This window comes from Pinus tabuliformis, chromosome 8 (assembly GCF_031772625.1).
Source record: "Pinus tabuliformis cultivar Carrire ecotype Pingquan chromosome 8, CPIR1, whole genome shotgun sequence".
Lineage (NCBI taxonomy): Eukaryota > Viridiplantae > Streptophyta > Pinopsida > Pinales > Pinaceae > Pinus > Pinus tabuliformis.
The window spans coordinates 1,388,610,294-1,388,631,180 of NC_142294.1; the positions used below are offsets into that span (position 1 = coordinate 1,388,610,294).

At 37.7% G+C, this 20,887-nt stretch overlaps 1 pseudogene; it reads left to right on the forward strand.

The window, feature by feature from the left end:
- The first annotated feature begins 3,567 nt into the window (after window positions 1–3,567).
- Window positions 3,568–4,466, forward strand: LOC149240733 (protein IN CHLOROPLAST ATPASE BIOGENESIS, chloroplastic pseudogene; annotated as a pseudogene).
- The last annotated feature ends 16,421 nt before the right edge of the window (window positions 4,467–20,887 follow it).

Below are 20,887 nucleotides of genomic sequence, written 5' to 3' on the forward strand. Positions count from 1 at the left end.
ATGATTGCACAACACCCCCACTGCTTCACACAGCCAAGATTCTCTCTTCTTCGATGGCTGTGATTGAAGAACCCCTGGGTGGACATCAAGACATATCTGAAGAACCTCTAGGGGAGAAGAAGAAGAAAACATTCCTCTGGAGCAAATGGCTACAAGCAGAAATATTGAGAGCAACATCTTGTCCAAAGATGAATTTGAAAATCAGATCAAAGATTTCAAGAGTGATATGAGGCAGTTTCTTGCCATGCAACTGGATACCTTGCGGATCCAAAAGAAGCAAGAGGAAGCCAAGAGGGCTTTGGCCATTTTTTGTCCTAGGTGCACTAGAAAGCATCCTAGGAACGAATGCCCAATGCACTCCCTAGAAGTGTGTTTCATCTGTGAAGAATACCATCCTACAGATCAGTGCCCTTCCTTACCCAGATTCAAAGCTGCATATCAGAGAGCCAAAGGAGCCACTGAATCACTCTATTACATGAACCAAAGTTGGCCGCATAGACCTAGATCTCATCAGTGGGAACTGCAAGGGACATCCGAGACCTATTATGACCCCTATCAAGCCACTTTCATGCCTTCTTGGGGACCACCTGCTCATCCTTCTTGGTTCACACCTCCTCCTTGTTCCTTCCCAGATCCATATTATGCGCAACCAGTTGCTCATTCATTTCACTCTTATGCTCAGCCACAGCCTCAGTGGAATGCACCTTATCAGGAGTGGAGGCCCCAGTACAACTCTCATCCCGCTCATTTTCCTCCACCGCCTGCTCATCCACAACCATCGCCTCCTCCTCCACCAAGGCAACCCCAAATGCCTACCCAACCACAATGCCATCCATCTCCATCTCAATTTCACACTTCCACTCAACTACCTGTACCATTTCCAAAGCCATACAATGGAGCAGCTCAACCCCATTGCAAATCTGAGGCACAACATATCCAAACAACTCCTCTTGAGCCCAATGATGTTCACCAAAGCTCAGGAAGAGTGTTGCAAAACAGAGATTATATTGAAAACATTGAAGGACCAAAGGAAAAAGAAGATTCCAAAGAGGAGAGCAAAGAACCATGGGCTTTACTTGATGAAGAGAAGACATCAGAATCAGAGATAAAGAAAGCCTCCTCATGGTTACCATCAAATCTTCCATGTATTCAAGAGAAATATCAGCAAAAGGAGGAAGATGAGAAAGTCATGATAGAAAGTGACATGAAGAATGATCTAGATCAGCAAAAGGAGGAAGATGAGAAAGTCATGATAGAAGGTGACATGAAGAATGATCCAGATCAGCGAAAGGACCAAGGATATCAGAGCTATATTGAGACATGGTTCCAAACAGTCACTAAGTTGCAGCAGTACTCTCTTCCTCAGCTATGTTTGATCCATTCAAAGTCAGATCATTTTGTCTCTGAAATCTGGATCATTGTCAAAGCATGTATTTCGAGCCTCCACATCATTTTGTCTCTAATCTTGATGTGCACATGGCTCCATTGGAAGTATTCTTATACTTGAGAACGATTTTTTTTTTCGAGTAGGGTAGGGTAGAAAAAAGAAAAAAAAGAAAAAAAGAGAAAAAAAGAAAAAGAAAAAAATGAAAAAAGAGGAAAATAGAAATCTAAGGTGAAAACCTCCTCGGAGGCGCCTTAGATTGGCTCATTGATTGAAAACCTCCATGAGGCGGTCAATGGGTTGGGAAAAAAGAGAAAAGAGAATAAGATCTTTGGGTGAAAACCTCCCTTGGAGGCGCCCAAGGCAGGCAATTAGGGTGAAAACCTCCATGAGGCGCCATAGTTGTTTTTCAAAAAAAAAGAAAAAAAAAAATAAAGCTAATCTCCATTGAATAATTTCATGTTGCAGCAGTGACATTGCAGGTTGCAAGAAGGACGTTTCATGACAGGAGGAGCACTCAAATCAAGGTCAAAGGAATTTTCTTGCCTTCTACAGGAAGCTCTGTATTTCTACAGGAAACATCCTGTAGAACCTTTGGACGAGCCAAATCCAATTTCAAAAGTGAATCTAATGGTGGGAGCCTATTGGTTAGGCCTGCAAGCACTTGTGTGTCCGTCCCTTGCCTTTCTCCATCATTTTTTCCACCTCCTTGTGCTTCTCATTGTGCTTCTACAGGAACTTCCTGTAGAAATTGTGGGAAACTAGGCATGCATTTCAAAAAGTGGTTTGGCGAACATGGTAGCTTCCTCAAGGGTTCAGAAGTCCTCATGCAATCTTCCAACTCCTCCTCCATCATCTCCATACCTGCATCATAGCCCAAGCTCAATTTTCCCTTCCATGCAAGCACATGCAAAAAGCCTTGAGGCAAAAATCCATAGAACAAAATTTGTTTTTGCCATAACTTGAAAACCATGCATCCATTTGACAAACCGTTTTATGGGGAATTGTACAAGGGTGATGGCAACATGCTTGAGCAGTTTCAGCCAATTCCGGTGCATGGTTTCCAAGAAATCAGCCTCCATCACCATCAGCCATTTTTGCATTTTCTCCATATCTGTGCATCCATTTCAAAACCTGTTTCATGGGGATATGCACGTGAGTGATGGTAACCTACCCAAGCAGTTTCAGCCGATTCCGATGCACGGTTTCCGAGAAATCGAGCTCTGAAATCTTCAGCCATTTTCCATTTTTCTCGAAATTCGTGCATCCATTGATCACGATTTTGCTATGGGAGATGCATCATGATGATAGAAACATGCTCAGCAAGTTTCAGATCGATCTTCTTTACCGTTTGAGAGAAATGGCGAAAACAAGTTCTGGTTTTGTGACCATGCAGCAGCAGCAACTTGAAGGTGCAGATCTGAACGTGGAAACAAATGCATGCAGCTTAGATCTGGTCAGAGGACACCTGCACAAGGAAAAAAACAATCAAAGATTAGCAGCCAAGCCACATGCAATCAGAAAAACCAATGCATGCAGCAATGACAGGCCACAACAGCTCACGGCAACCATTCAACTTCGAGGTATGTGACTGATCTCATTCTTCTATTGCATAAATTTAATTTGAAAACTGCATGAATTGATGGAATGGTGGAATTAAGCCACGGATTAGCAAGGCTCAACCGATTGTCTTCTCTAGCACTCAGCTGGAAGTCACGCAGTACACGTGGATAGCTGACTTACGTGAAAGTTAAAGCAACAAGGAGTGTTGGTTGTTTAAACTTCAGTTCAATTCACGGCAGTGATTACAGGGGAAGAACACAGAGTTCAGGAACAAAACTTCTAGTTGCATGTGGCCACGTACACTTGGCCACTTCACTCCCTCACCACAAATCATGCCGTAATTAAAAAATTGCTCGGCCGACTCTCACCATCCGCTGATTAATTTGCATTTGTGACATTCTTAGCTGAAGTATGCATCCTCTGCTCCCACAATCGGTTAACCCATCAACCTCCATGGAGCTTTGCGGCCTGTTCTCAAATTTCACTCGTGCATCGGGCTCACTCAAAGGTAGAATCACACTCTACAGGAAACGGGTGGGGTCTTCTACAGGAAAGTGCAGCAGAGACTTCCAGAGCAGAGAAGCCTAAGGTTCTTCATCAAGTTTGGAGCTTGAAGAAAGATGGACAATTATCATATGGCCAAGGGTGAAAAACTTGTCCCTCCTTATGCTAGACGGGGTATAATTCCTCTTGCAATACCACTGTCAGAAGACCAATCAGGTGCTTTCACAGCTCTTCTAAGATGGCCAACCAGTCCAGAAGGCATGGAGATGCCCGTTGTACGAGTTCAGAAGTATGGTGTGTCACGTTTAGCTAAGACTGTAAGCCACTGATTTCAAATTGAAAATGAAGCTCTTGAAGTCTTGCATGTGGATCAATATATTCCTAGGATTCTGGTAGAAGAAGATTGGAATGGCTATGAGGACGCAGCAAATAGCCTCTATGCTGCTTCAGGAGATGCTGGCAAGAAATTGTATAAACAAGGGGATGTAGCTGAATCTAAAATTGGAAATCTTGATGTTTATTTGACAAAGAAGGTTGCATTGTTTCCAGATGTATTTGAGCATATTGCATTGGGTCATTTGGAAAGAGGCGACTAGGTTTCTGCATTGGTGGCAGGAGAGCTTTACGTGAATAGGAAGCACTTTCCTGGATTTGGTCGGCCATTTGTGTTTAATGCAGGGTTTTTTTCTGAACATTGGTCGTAAGCTTGAAGCTAAGGATGCTGCCAAAGCAGCATTAAAATTACCGTGGTGGACAATAGGCTGCAGATATGAGGAAGTTGCTAAAATTGCAGGCTGGGGAGACGAACAAATTGAATACATGAGAGAAAGAGTTACAGATGAGGGAAGGCGTGAGGATATTCAAAAGGGGAAGGCACCTGCTCAGGTGGCTCTTGACCAGGCTACATTTTTGATGGATTTAGCTTTTCTTGATGGATCCTGGCATGACATCCAGGATCAACTTGCAGCTTACTGGGTTAGATACAATAGCTCGCTTTATACTTTATGATTGCTAAAATTAAGTGAAAATCCACACACATTGTTCTCAAGGAAACAAAAAGGTCCTGATTTGGGATCAATCTTTGTATCATAAAATTAGAGCGCACGTCTGAATTAGTGTTCCGCCAATTGAAATTGAAGTGTAGTAGCTAGAGCCAAGTAAGGATATAGAAAATTGGTCAGAAAAAACAACAAGTAGGGACACACCCAAGACAGCCATAGCACAGTTCAAGGAGAAGGCACCCCCAGCCAAGCAAGCAAAATCAGAGAAAATTGGTTCTACAGGAAGTTAGCAGACTGTTTCTACAGGAAGACAGAGGACTGTTTCTACAGGAAGCCAGCGAACTGTTTCTACAGGAAGTTTGAAAAGAGGGAAGCCAAAGGAGAAATCGGCCGAGATTTTAGCCAAGGAGGCCACCAGGGCCATCAAAGATGAGGAGAGAGATTGGTTGCTCAGAGGATGAGCAACACTTTCAGTAGGGGGGTGATGATGAGCCCCAAAAATGGACAATTATTTGGGCTCATTCAACCTCATAAGTTGACTTAATCCACCATTCTCATTGGTTTATTGCATGTTTTTGATTATTTTTATGTTAATAGAGTGAATTTGGTTAGTCATTATGCCAACAAGTCTAATGGGTGCTTTGTGTAGCCTTTTTGGTCCACTTGGAGACAAAATTGAAGGTCTTAATGAGCACTTGGCAGTCAAATTCGTGGGAGAACAAGCTAGAGGATTTGTAGGAAGGTGTCCCCCTCATTTATGGGCCCTTACCTCGAATTATCCACCATCAGCTCGGAGTTCAAAGGCCACCAAATCAATGAGCACAAGGGCAGCCAAGCAAGTCAAGTAGGACTGCTGTTAACTACAAGTCTTGGGCAGCCAAGTCCCTAAATTTTAGGAGGACTGTTGGGTCCTCAAATTGTATAAATAAGAAGGCTTAGGGCCTCATTTTGGTTAGCTAGTGGTTAGTAATTTTTGTAGCCAATAGTTAGTCATTTCATAGTCTTGTTGTAGTCATTTTGTAGTTCGATTTTTAGGCCATAGATTAGTTTTGCTGTCAACTCATTTTCAAGTTCTCCTTGTGGACAGTTTTGATGTAACTCTTCATTCTTGATTAATAAAGATGAATCCAGCTTTGCACCAGCTCTAAATCTCTCTTGGGGGGCTGTAGCTCTTGGGGTTGGGCCCATCTCAAGCGCTCAGTACCTCCCTTGTTTATCTTTATGTGTTTGCTGCGTTCTCAAAATAAAATCTGCTCTCTAGATCTTGCTTTGTTATTTTGGTTGTTTTTGTTGGTTAAAGTAGCTTTTCATGTTTGGGATCGATTGGTAGGAGTTTGTCATGCATTTATATCTTTCGGAATGTTCTTGCTCACGTGATGTACATGGTTCTCTTTCCAAACGAGGCTGCTGTTTATTCATTACATTGACAGTTAGATTAAGTTAGCTAGGACTTAGTTTCTTTGCAAGAATTCATTGATTCGGTTGAATGTGCATTATGCAAGGCATCTCTATCACTCACTCACATGGTCAAGATTCATCTGAGCCATCTGATTCATCCCATATCTAGGCTTCTCGCTTCACACCCATCCTCTTGCCCACGTAACCCTACCTTCTTCCCCATTGTTGTCTCAACTGCCTTAAAGCCAAATCAGCCTTCCACATATCATCTCACCACTCCACCCATCAGTTCTTGGGTCAATTCAGACCCCCATCCTACCTCCATAACCATCCATGCATCTTCCATCAATCACCCATCCTCAAAAATCCCATTTCGAAACATCCTGTAGAAGAACTTCAGAACTTCCTGTAGAAACCCCTGCAGACTTCCTGTAGAAGTTCATAAACACGGTTGCATGGCATCCAGACTTTGTGAAACTCTCAGAAAGAATTTTAGGGATCCCTTAGACCCTCTCTGAACCTTCCCAACATTTCCCAAGCATTTCTCCTCCTCGATCCACCTCTGCACAGTCAAAAATAGTTAAAAGCACATGCATGATAATTCCAACAACTTAATCAAAAAAAATACAAAAAGATGTTTTCTTCAAGTAGAGGTAGTCTAGACACATGTATTTTACCTTCATAGAAGTAATGGTATCTCTTTCCGTAGTTTGCATGCTCTCCTTTGCGTCAGTAGGACTGGCTGGTAGAATTAGGGTTTGCTAGGGTTTGTATTTCTTTTTGGCTTTCAGTTTCTTTCCGCAAGTAGATTAGCTTCCTTTGAGTTAGCTTTCGTCCATCAATTAAAAAGCTTCTTCTGAGAGCTCATAGAAGTTGGCTTGAGCCCCTAGCGGACTTGTGCCAGCTGACCAAGTGACAGCTGCGGCAAGAGCTAGTACTTGTGCATACAACACCGTCGCTTCCAAGTTTGTTACGAACTACCGGGTTGATAAAATTAAAGAAGGGAGTTCCAGGAGTTGTAGCATTATTGCTACAATACTGGGGCCCACCACTATCCATCAAATTTAACCTTTGGTCTTGGCTCTAATTTTTTTTTTTGGTTTGAAAGGGTAGCTTCACCTTGGAAGTCTTAAAGTTTCATCTTAGAGTTAACTATCCATCAAATTTAACCCCATTCATTATCAAAGTCAATTCTAAGTCACGTCCATGTCACATATATAACTAAAGTAGGTGCACGACACAACGATGAACAACGAACATGATAATTTTTCAGGTGATTCAGTTGTTTTTTCGTAATAGGTTGAGAATTCACATGAAACATGGATTAAGGTGTTGTCACATGTCATACCCTCTCGTAATTATGTCAAATGGCCCTATTTTTCATCCCTGGTATAGAAGAGGATGGGTGAAATCTTGGTTAGCCAAAGGAAGAGATGAAGTCTGAAAACCAAAGGGAAATCCAAAAAAGGGAGGCTCAAGTCCGAAATCTAAAGGAAGAGCCAAAGTCAGAAATCCGAAAGGAAGTCTGACCATCGAGACTCGATGTTGAAACCTTGAAGCAGAAGGCATATCAGGATATCAGAGGTTAGAACTAAGGGACCTCAGAGGTTTATTTAAAAGCGGACCCGAAATGGGGTATTGGAGCAGATAGCAGGAAGGAAGGTATATCAGGACATGATATCGGAAGGACCGACAAGCAGTGTATTAGGATTTTGGGATATCAGAGGTCGGAACGTGGAGGGGACCTCGACGGTTTATTTAAAATTAGACTTGAAATGGGGTATCAGAGCCCAATATCAGAGGGCTGGACCTCAGAGCGTAGTGATATTAGAAAATCAGATTTTTGTAACTCCTTAACAAATGAAATTATTTGAGAAGCACTGAAGTTGCGGAGAAGTGGAATTACAAATAAAATCATTGCAAAACCAAAGGACCCAAGGACCCTTTCTCTCTCCTCTGGAGGACACATGGCAGTAGGTGATTGACCCTAAGGAGCAGACGTGGTGAATGATGTCAAAATGACGTGGCCGTACAATGGACATGTGGCAATCGATTTTAGCATTTTTAGGTGGACTTGTGTGGAAAATATGGGTGACATGTGTCACCACACCAGAGGCGCCACACGAAAATGATGACATCAGCATATTAGGGGTGTGGATATAAAAACTTCTTTATAAAAGATTTTGAAAAAGTTCTGATGAGAAGGGCTTCCGATGCGGACTGGAAAATGGTCGTGAGAGATCCGAAGAACCTAGATTAGAGAGAAGATTTAGCACCTAAGTGTTATGGATCATATCGGGGGTGTGGATATTAGAAATCTAGTCCTGATTGATATTGAATGGTTTTTTGTCATGAGGACCCAAAGAACCAAGGGCACACACTAGGGATGAGCACATAAGTGCTGTAAAGCATATTAGAGGAAAAAGGCATCATAACTTTGTTTTAATTCTAATTGGGAGAACTTTCGATGAAATGAACTCTAATGTGTTGGTGGCGCTTGGTTATGGAAACCCAAAGAACTAAGGGCGGAGAGCGATTAAAAAGGGAAATAGGCCCCTGACAAGAGCCCGAAGGCTTTAGCACCCAAGCGTCAAGCTGCTGATCACGAGTCACACCTGGTTCTATGGAAAAATTGCAATAAGAGGTCTAAAAGGAAAGGGGCTAAGAGCATCGAAATGTTACGATTTCATAACGTTTATTTTAATTAGGATTACAATGGATGAAAGATCCAATAATGAAACACCTAAGTGTTATACCAATGGTCACAAGTACTGGTCCTATGGTGGATAAACAAAATGGGATAAGCATAAGGGGGGCTAAAGGAATCAAAACTTTGTGTTTTTGTAGTGTCATTTTAAATAAAGTTACGATGAGTTGCATCTCTGAAGTTTCACATGGTAATATTAGAGGATTTATTGGGCCCCGCTAGTGTAGCATAGAGGTAATAAATATGGATGAGTCGACAAATAAGTTGCATAAAACCTCCACCCCACCACACCAAATCATGGCCCGCTCCATAAAGAGGGAGGAAGCATCCAGAGAAGTGGCAGATAACCATGGGAGGAATATCATAATAGAGGTGTGGCCACATCATCAGCCCACCACTAATCGAGATACTATATCCTGAGTCCACCTAACGAAATTGGATGAATCGGCATGGAGATATTTTTTTGTGTTGATTAGGACATGTCCTGTTTCTCATGCTTTGTTAATTTTTGGAATTTTCAAGAAAAGAATCGATTCGGTTAGGTAATCATTATGACAATCAGGCTATTCACATGCTCAGACATTTGTGTAGTTCATACAATTGTAGAATTCTCAGATATTTTGCGAGGTTTCCTTATTTTGCTTCTCCCTATAAAAGGGGAGAATAAACTCATTACCAAGGTTCCCAAATCCTGTTCTCAAGGGTTTAGAATTATGTCTTTTCAGCGATTCTAAATTCTGTTTTTAGAGAGAGGTTCTAATTTTTGGTTTAATTTCCTGTTCTTGAGGTGGTAATGGCTCTACAAATTTCACCAGTTTGATCCTGGGATATGGAATCCATTTTTGAATATTAATGAACAAGATTTGGTGATTCCAAGCATAGGAATGTGTAGTATGTGTTCTTACTTTGTATGTCACTTCATGTGTATTTCTCTTCATCATAAATTGTGTAAGTTGTAGCTTTTGTATTCACTCATAATCATAGATTTACTTATGTTATATTGTAGCAAAAAGTACTTGTGAAATATTGAGTTGGAAACCTTAAAATGCACTCCACAATTTTTTCACTTCATTTTGTTATTCTTTCACGATTCTAATGGGATTTACTGCTTAGGATTCTAGGTTTTTCTAGCCCTTTGTACTGAGTTCCTTCCATATTTTTATCCTTCCCATCTCACTGCAACGGTAAATTAAGCTGCATTTATTGTGTGTAGGCCATGAGAGTTGAACATTTACTCTTGGGATGATCTATTGTTTATGTGTATGTTTGAATCTTCATTTGTGAAAGGTAATTGAACCAAATTTAAGATCATTTTACATTTATCTCTTGAGCAACAATGAATTATCTTTAAGAGACACTAAGATGTCCTAGGCACTGACCTCTCCTCAACCCGGGGGTTGTCTCTAGGAGCTACAACATAAGGATTAAAAAATAATTTAATATGACATTTACAAAACTCACCTACTATGATTCGTTGGCACTCAATGTCTCTCATCACAATTTCACAAGAATGGACTTTAAAAAATTGCTAACATCCACATTTCTGGAGCAACCAAAGCTAAATTTGACGTTAAAGTATAAAAATACAGAATTGACTTGTTGTCGGATACGGTTTTCGAAGATATACTATTTTTTTAATTTAGATTGCTTTTGTAAACCATATATATATATATATATATATATATATATATATATATATATATATATATATATATATATATATATATATATATATATAATATATATATATATATTAATTTTTTTTATTTAAACTTTATAAACAACATCATAAAAACCCGTGAAAAAATCTAAAACAGTAAAAATTCACTTCTAAGAACAAAATATGTTCTTGAAATCCCTCGTCTATGCTAATCAAATGATACAAATGAAATATCTTTCCACATCACACATAAAAAGCAATTAACTCCACATTAGCGAAAAAAGGCACATTTTTCCACCCTCATTGTTAGCGAGCTTTTTAACTTTTTGTAGTCAACTCATTCGTAACTTTCTACAATCTCTATGAAAGTAGGCGGAACTTATTCTACTAAAATGCCTTAGTCTATTTGTTATAAGTTTTCCAACATATTTTTAGGTCTAATTTTCCCAAATTTGTTAGAATCACAAGTTTGAATTGTGAATTATCTACAAGAAGTTTTTCACAATGCTTATTACATCTATATATTCAATCAAAAGCACAATTTAAACAACAAAAAATAAAAAATTAATTGACTAAATTTGTTTTACCCATTCCAACCATATATGCAATTTTAGTACTTTATTGTTTTTACTTTAATTTAGCTACCAAATACTTTTTGCATAAGTAGCAAGTACTAAGTAAGAACGCTGCATATTACACTTGTTTCCATGATGAATATAATGTTTAAACAATTATAATTAATTGGTTTTCTTTCCAATAATTAACAACTTAATCTTCATGATTAAATATTTCTTTTCCTCTAGTAATGACTATAAAATTTATTCTAAAATTTATAGTGCATTTCATAATTTAAAAGAAAAAAAGATAATTTATCAAGGAAAACAAATAAAGCTAAAGTTGAATTAGTTTAAAATTCCAAAAGCTCTAGCACAACATCTACAACCATTTGGGTAGAGGTACGATAGTTTACAAATTTATTTAGGTGTGTATATATCTTTTAACATTAAGAAATTTTCCTTGAGGGTTTGATTCTGTAAATTTGTGGAAACATATAATCTTGTTACGTGTTACAACAAAATATAGCACCCTCATATGATGTAAAGACCCAAGCATCAAAAGGGTTAGTTTGTGCAACTTAGGAAGGCTACCCATTGTGACCTTAGTAGCTCTTCTTACCTCATTTGGTTATATTTTCTCCTGTCTAAGGGGCCCTTCCATAAAAGGTGAGGATTGGCAAGGCTATGGAGTGGAGGCTCTAGGAAATGTATGAAGAGTAAGTCTTAACAAGGCAATTAGTGGAAGTAAAGTAAATAAATGGTATGGGAAGGGAAAAATCCAAGACTAGTACCCACCAAATCTTAGGAAAATGGAGTTAAAAAACCATGGATCTAAGAGGGTTAATGCGTTAATGTGTAAGGCAAATAAGGGTTATTGTGCATGCTATAAATTTACATTATCTAGTTGAAAGTTGATATATAAAATTATCCTTGGAGAGTTGGGTTCGCTACTCTAAAACAAAGCCACAAAGGTGATGTTTTATTAGTTCAAGTAACGAATTGGTTTATTAGATGCAAGCCAACATAGTAGCATTTAATATAAGAGGAATACAATTTTCACATTACATTATCCAAATGGTAGGTAAACCATTATAAGTCTTTCACGATTAATTACAAGATTTTCCAATGAAATAATCAATGTATGAAATAATTGCATAAATAAATCCTCACATTTAATAGATATAATACCTTAAATCATCCATTAAACTTGTAAAGATGATATCCAATGTACCACAAGGGAAGTGTTCCTCGACCCCCGAATTCCAGAATATGCAAATGAGGGAGAAAGAAAACTCTTATATAGGTTTTAACTCAACTCTTATTACAGTAAACAATTAACTACTTTCATATTAACTAACACCATGTAACAAATTCACTAGTTGGAAACACTCTAAAAAGAGCATAAGCATGTAAATCTTGTCCAATGTCATTGAATTGAGGACTCGTAGTTTTGACATGTCAAGAGAATGACTTTATAGGATTCACAAGGGGATGGAGCACATTCAATACATTGCATTACTCAAATACAATATATCCAAAGTCCATGGAATGATTGACTTGACCTGTGAACTTATAGTAAATGGCAACACGAATTTAAATACAAGATAGCTTAATGATATAATATAGGACAAGTATTATAATGTGTGTGTGTCATACCCTTAATGCAAAGTAATAAAAAAAAGGCAACTTTGTCTATAAAAATGGGTCCATGCCTCTCGACACTAAATCAAAACCCATGACATTGTAAAGGAAACTGCATGCTAATAAAATATAATTTACCAACCTCCACATATGTTCCCTTTTCAAGCACATAGTAAAATAAAGCACATAGATGATCCCCATATCCATAAAATATTTGTTGTTTATCTTGACATATGTGCCAATATTATAGTATGAGGTAATGGTTTAACACATGAGTAAATGGGATCACCCTATTATATAACAAAAAACATTAAGAAATGCTTCCAAATGTGTGTTATAACATAGCCTTTCTTTAATGAAGACATGATCTATAGTGTAGAAGGTAGTGGCATTAGGATACTATATTTTCCATCACATATATGTGAAAAATAAGTATACCACATAAATGTTGCATATCATAAAAATATAAGTGTTATCTTTTGGTAAATCTTATAATAAGTCAAAATCATATGTGTGAATGTTAGGATGAATAACATAATCATGAATCACTTACCAATGATATACCATAGCATCATGAAGCATCTCACAACCATCAATATAAAGTATCAAGACCACAAAATCTTAACTCCAAAGCTCAATCTATCAAAGGTGTGCACCCACGAAGAGAGAACCAAGTACAGGGAAAATCCACCTCAAAGCAACATCTCTATCTAACAAAGGAGAAGTGGAACTCCCCCAACCAAAGATCTCCATCATGTGATAAAATGTGATTAAGATAAAGGGGCTCCAAGTTAGTTGAATTCTTAATGAATACCATAATAAAATTTCCATAAATGTGATTAAAAACACAATATGGAACATTTACAATATAATTTGTGACAATAGACTCTAACTTCGGGACATGCACTCTTCTTGGGAGTGCATAAGAACCCAATAAATCTCTGGATGAACTTGTTAAGAAGAAAGAGGAAGCAAAAATATGGTGGGGTGGATACAAATGAACACCACAAGTGCCACATAAGCTTTTTATTTTTTTGGATATATTATCAAGATTTCATATCTTGGCTACAACAATTCGAAAAATATACATGAAAATGAACTAATGCTCACATGTGTTAAGTTTATTCATTTTATCTTAGTCTAACTGAGGATGAAAGAAGAGGCTCAATGAAATCAAATATCAATGCTACCATCCAAAATCTCTTTGTTAGATTTTACATGAACCCAACACCTGGTATTTAATTCCAGGCAATTAATCATTAAGTAAATACACAACTAAGTTCCTAACACATAATATAAAGCGGAAGAAAAATTACATGGTTTGAATTACATAATCACAAATGGATTTCTTCCCAACAAATTAGTTCATTAATAAAAACTTGGAACTTACTTGGGATCACATCTTGAGATAACGAACCAACTAAGAAATTACAAATTACAATATACCAAATTTGATCCAACAAATCTGCTCTCTCTTGTAGATCTGGATCTTGAGCCCCTCAACACTCTCTCAGTCCCAACACACGCTCACTGAGATGATGCTCTCAACCTTGTCTATTTTATGCATCTTATCCTCACCTTAACCTTTCTTTTATAACATTACATTGATTGAAAACCCTAACCCTAACCCTAACCCTAATATCAAAGTGATTGACGACTGAGATTATATCTCTCCTCATTTGAGATCGGTGTCTAAGATTAAAATTGATTCAATAAAGTAAATAATTTACTTTTCCTATGTTTTATTTTAGCTCAATAAGCCAACATATTAATATGTGCATTCTCTTAAGTTAAACTTATGCTAACTTAAACTTAGGCTAAGTTACATCAACAACTTGATTAACCTAGAGAAAGTGTTCTAAGGTGATGTGGGCGACTTCTACATGCTTAGGCACAAGGCCTATGCAGAAGTACCTTCCCGAGCTATAAACTTCAAAAATCCTTGTTAGTGAGGGAGGCACTTCTGGAAGAACCTCATCCACCTAGATCTATCTCAAAGCCCATCTTAGTACCTATAGTTTTTCCTTCCGACCTCGAAGATTGTCCAAGCAACCTATATGACTTCTCATGTTTGATGCCAAGCACTACTATTGCATCCAAGGTCACTCCATATAAACATAGAAGCACTTGTCCATCACAAAAAAAAGTTCTACATCCACCATCCTCTAAGGTATTGAGAGCAAGTGTACAATCAATCCTAGAACAAATAACATCCCTATAAACTCTAGAAATCCTCTTGACTCTAGCTAGAATCTAACACATCTAACCCCCTTTACTACATGCATGGTGCTAGATCCACAACTAACATGGAAGTCTAAGCCTCTCTCTAAAATACTACTGAACACTAACCTCATCCTTGTCATGTGACTGAATGATCTACTATCCAGTAGCCATAACCCACTATCCTCATACATAGTAGTGTTGAAAAGTGTAACTAGGTTCGATCTTCATAATGACATGTAATTGTGTTTTTTGTAAATGATGAAAAGAAGAAAATAATATTATTATTGTAATGGTTACTTCATGGGTTTCATGAGAAAGAGATTTTTATTTTAGATGACTCCCATTGAGAGCCTTTAGGATTTGTCACAAAAGTCATATAGAGTCATTATCATGTATGAAGAATATATATGAGTCAATAGAATAGTCTAGTAACCCTCCAAGACAAGCACAAGATATTTCTTCCTCATGTCGGCTTCAAGATGAATTGAAGGACTCATGTCAGCTTCACATTATGAAGACACACCAATTCATATATTCATGTTGGATTAATACGACAGGCATACTACTATTCTATAGTCAAAGATTTTTCAGACGTCTCTCTAAGATTTTCTGATGGGCAGGACAAAGGTAAGTTCGGATCTCTAGTACTAAAAAATCTTGGATGGAACTTAGAGAAGAGATGAAGGGACAACGAGGACCTTTATTTTGGGCTAATCACACACACAATAGTACAAATTAATTTTGAGCTTCAGATGATCAGCTCAGAGAGGAAGAGAAACATAGTTTGGTTAGAATATTTCAATCAGTGAAGAGTCAAGGATTACCTTTGTATTTTAGATCAAGGTTATAGTGACAAGCATTTCGGAAAGGGAACTCATATATGTGTCAGTGCCATCTTAAAGGAAAGATATCAGTGTTGTCTCAAAGGTCTCGGTGCTAGTTTAGTAAGAAGTCATAGTGTTATCACAAAAGTAAGGTCTTTGTAGTATGACAGTGAGGAGGTCTCACAATAATGGAGATCTCAAAGTGAAGAAAATGATAAGATCTCGGTGGTGACAATGTCTTGATGCTAAGAAGGTCGAACTGGAAGAGGAGTCAAGAAAATGATTTAGTGTGAAGAGAACTTGTGTCTTGGTCTTGGAGTGGAAAATAGGTCAAGGGTATTTGTCTTGGTATTCGTGAATTAGAATCTCTATAAGAAGAATTTGTGTGGGTGTCCCTCTCAAAGAGTGATAGGTTTTGGCCCTGGATTATAGCCTACATTCTGTGTCTCTTGTCTATTGATGTTCATGTATTGGTAATTGTTTGATGAAGAATAACTTTAATAACTTAAGTGAAGAATATCCTAATCTAAAGTTGTAAAAAGCACTCACAAGCAGTTACTAATTAAAGAGAAATCACCTAACTATTGATGCCCTAGATTTCTCAATATGGTATTAGAGCTAAGGTGACAATTATGGAAAGGCATCTAATCAAAGAAACACTCAAGGATAAGGTTTAAAGAATGGCATCAAATAAAGTCAAAGGATTTCAAAGCGAAAGTTCAAAAATCTACATTGAAGAATGAATCCCTAGATCAAAGAAGAAAGTTTACTTCAAAGGGTGTCTTGGATTATCAATCAAATCAAGGCAACTAGAAGCCTACACCAACAAAATTGTTGGATCGTCTAGTCATCCTCTATGAGGACCCTCATCAAGTTGAAGGGATCTACAAAGTAAGGTAGCTCAGAGTATAGACACCCAAGAAAAGAATTTATAGGAATAAGATCACATCATCTTGGAGAAAGTAGAAACCATAGAAGCATTTCTAATCTGCACTCATTCACCACCGAGGAAGTTGAAGTATCTTGAAATAAGGCTAAAGTCATTGTCATCATCTTCAAAAAGCTATAAGACAAGTTCCCTCTCATTGAAGAAAGGATCCCCTCCTTATCCTTTAATAAGATTATCCGAGAAGCATCAAGTCATCTTGATCAATCATCATCAACAAATAATTAAAGTTGAAGATTTCATCTTCACCTAGCAAGTAAGTATCTTTATTCTATAGTCTAAATCTGGTAAAATGACTTTGTTTTGCAAGGAGATCTATAAGTTTTGGGTCGTCAAACTTCCTTGCATGGAAAAAGGAGGATAAACATAGTCCTTGAAGAAAGTGAAGTCATTAATCATATTTATGGAAAAGTATCCAAACATCTAAAAGTCATGCATTATATGAATACATGGAAAGGGATCAAAGGGCTCCCCATATATAAGTATTGGAGACATCAAAAGAGATATATGATAATCTGGTACAACTATTCTCTGAAGATGAGATAAGAAAGGTCATATCACTTAGATTTGATCTACACAAATTGAAGGTATCAAAGGATGAAGGGATATCTTCATAAGATCTCAACTGTAAAGATCTGAGAGAGATGATAAGAAGACAATCATCGTTGTTCTAAATACACTAACTGATGAACAAGGTAACAAATGTCTATGAGGATAAGAAGGATATTCCATTCAACAACTTATGGTTTCTATTCAAACTAGAAGAAGACAGGTTGAGGATAAAAAGCATTCAGACATTTGTCAAAAGGAAAGGAGAACATAGCTAAGATTCGATGCTATGAGCATTATAGGAAATATTGTCCTAAGCTTAAGAATGGAAATAACAAGGAAGATAGAGAAGAAGTCCATTTCACCGAAGAAGTGGAGGAAGTTTAAAGAGGAAAAGCATTAGAAGAAAGAGCTTGTGACATTTCCATAGGGAAACATGAAGGATAGATGGAACAAAATTTGTGGCAGTCAAATGTGAAGGTTATAGCTTTTGGGAACCTCATTATAATCTTAGGAAAGGGAAGAATTCATCCAGAACAAGTCTCATCAAACATCCAATCAAAAAGAAACATATGCCAGATAGGGATATGCAAGATTCTCTGATGGAATCCTCATCGGAGGATTAACTGATCTAGAGAGGAAGCAAGAGTTTCATCACGAACTACAACTTTTTGAATTCATGGGATGATGGTATTATGACATAAGAGATGAAGCAGATCAACGGGTTGAAGCTATTTTAAATCAATAAAGTTGTTGAAATAATCATAGATGACCTAAAGGTAAATGAGGTATGTATGCTTGTATTCGATATTATAAATTCATGTTTTATGGTTGCAGGTAACATGGATCAATGCTCTAGCTTGAGAAACATGATCAAAGGAAAGGAATCTCCTCCTATGAAAGGATGTCAGAAGGCATGAGTCAAACTAGATGAAATCAACATAATATGTCCTCATATGAAAATGAGGTGGTTGACAGTAATTAGAGGAACATTGATTGAAAATTATTGGGAATGAAATATGTCAAGAAAGAAAGGAAGAGATCATAGACTATGCAACCATGGAAGATGGCATTCAACATTTGATTCCAAGAATATTTGACTAGGAGATATCCCATAAAGATGTGAAGATAGCCACTAAAAGAAACATGATGATAGCCACTAAAAACATTATGATAGCCACTAAAAGAAACATGATAATCTATACAACTGATATCAAATAAGAATTGTTGCAAAACATGTTCTTCAGACTGTTCTTGAAGCCCTCTTGATTGTTCTAAAGTCAGCAAGGGAAGCATACAATCTTCTTCCCCATAGGGATTTTCCAACCAAAGAGGTACTTCAACAACTAATTGGGCAGGTGGAAAAATAGTCAATTTTTGAATTTGTAACCCATTAGAAATAGTCATTTCCCCATTTCTGCACCCAATAACAACATCATCCGTGGCCAGCCAAGGCCGTCCTAGAACTATTGGGTGACCAGGTTTAGTAGTTTTTGGATAAATTACTATAAAATCAATCAGATATTCCCAGGAAGCTATTGCTACCACTACATCTTCTAGGACCCCCACAGTTTAACGATGGACTTATCTGCTAGCTCCAACACAATGGGTGTATGTCTTATTTCTCTTAATTACAATAATGTCATAGTATCAATAGTCATTGTGTTGATGGCTGCCTCCAAATCTACTAGAGTATTAGGCAAAAAGGTTACATTGATTTCTATGGTTACTACGGGGTTCCTTGGTTCATCGTATTTTGGTGGTAATCTAGATATCATTTCTGACATTTGGCTGATTACTTTAATATTCTGATTTTTATTCCTATTTCTTCCTGGATTTTTAATGCAAATATCCCTAATAATCTTGGTATAAATAGGAATGTCTTTAATGGCTTGTAGCAAAGGAATTTTTATATAGAAATTCCTCAACTCAGATTCGAAGTCATATTTTGTGGGAACTTCAGTTCTCTTTACAAGCAATATTTCTAGAAGAGGAGGCTCCTTGGGTTCTAAGAGATCCCGTGGTTCTTTTATTTCATTTGTTTTTTTATTTTCTATTTGTTCAATGGTTTTATCCTCAGATTTCTCATGAGGATCCTCCTCTCGAATAACTACTGCTGATTTATTTTTGTTAATAGTTTTCTTAGACCTTAGTTGAATTTCATTTAAGGGAAAAGAAGTGATAACATAGGTGGGAAAATGTTGCAGTTCAATTTTTTGTACATGTTGAGGAGGTATATTATTGGGATTAGCAATTGGTTGTGCAAGTAACTATGTTGGTATAGTAAGGTTAAAAGGTTGTTGCATCTGCCGTGAAGATGAATTAGTGTTTTGAGGTATGGGCAAGGGTTGTTGTACTAGAGGTGGTAGCAATAATGAACGTTGTTGAAGGTAAGGTGGGTTATACCCTTGCTGAAATTGGGGCATGTTTGATGCATAAGACATGTAGGGTGGACATTAATACAATGGGTATGGAGGTGCTTGGTTTTAGGACTGAAAGGTGCTCCCATAAGGATTCCCTCTCCACCTGATCTAGGAGGATCTCGAGACACCAAGGGGATGGATACAAGCTCGAAATTCAAAATGGCAGAAAGGAGTAGTTGATGGCATCAGTTGAAAGGGCTCGTCTTCCTGATTGCGATGACGTGAACGATTCATCAAACCGAGCTCGTATGCAAAAGATAGAGCCCCTCAAAGATTGGTATGGCAGAGGAAAAATGGGGCCCACAGGGCGCCACATGGCATCCCAGTCAGCACGTGAGACCCACATGGCAGCTTGACACTTGGCATTCCTCCAGTGGCCTTCTAGACCCGCACAAGAGAAAAAAATCATTTTTGGATTATGGTTATTAAAATAACTAAACATATAAGTGAAAACCCAAAATATATAAAAACATAAAACAATATATATAAAAATATAAAACAAAACAACCAACGTATCATAATACGTGGCAAGGTCTACGTGGGAAGGAATATGGTTACACCCATATAAAGGTTAAAAACCATATAATAACTATGTCATAAAAAATAAATAAAAAACAACGTGAAAAGCACGTGGCATAGTCAAAAGGTTATATACCATATAATACATGGTATGGTTGAATGAAACAAACGCATGGTTACATGGTGAAGGATGTTATAACCAAAACCCATATATAAACAACAATTGAAACACGTGGAGCCGTTGCATGGTAATGGGTTAATGCATATGTGACCGGTCCATAGATAAGTGAAAACCAACGTGCATATATATAGTGGGTTATAACCGTAGAACCGTGGACAGTGCATGGGATACGGCCTTGTATGGGATGTTGACCCCAGCTCGGCAAGGGCTAACCAGCGTGCCATAGGGCATTAAATGTCCGGTTACTTGTTTACTCTATAACAAAATAATACACTGCGCGTATTTTTTGATGATGATGATGATGATGGTGGTTAACGTCCACTGAGACCAAATTGGTCTATCGGACCTACAATTTTCTTAATTTTTACTTGTCTGGCTCCTCGTCTTTCTTGGCGAGATTGGTGTTGTAGCTTTTTTTCTTTTCTCTACGGTCTTCCAACTTCCTTTGTCTTGCATCTCCTTCATCTCTTTTGGTTCTTGGGACATTGGTGTCTTAGCTTCGCGATCTATAGTCGGAGAAGAAGTTTGGTATAGGAGATCTGCTTTGCTGTTAAATGAAGATTTATTTTCCGCGGTATTCAAATCCTCATAACTGTTGATTTGTTGGGGCGGGCTTTCTCCTTGCTTGTTTTGAGAGTTGTTTCCTTCTTCCTTGATTTCTTGTGACTCATTTTCTCTAGAATATTCTTCTTCTTTGATGACAGTGTAGTGTTCTTTTTGTGCTCCTTCCCACCATGTAGATCTGTGGTGGTTTTTTCTAGCAAAATTTTTCTCAGAGGCTTTTGGGCAATTTTTGGCTAGATGCCC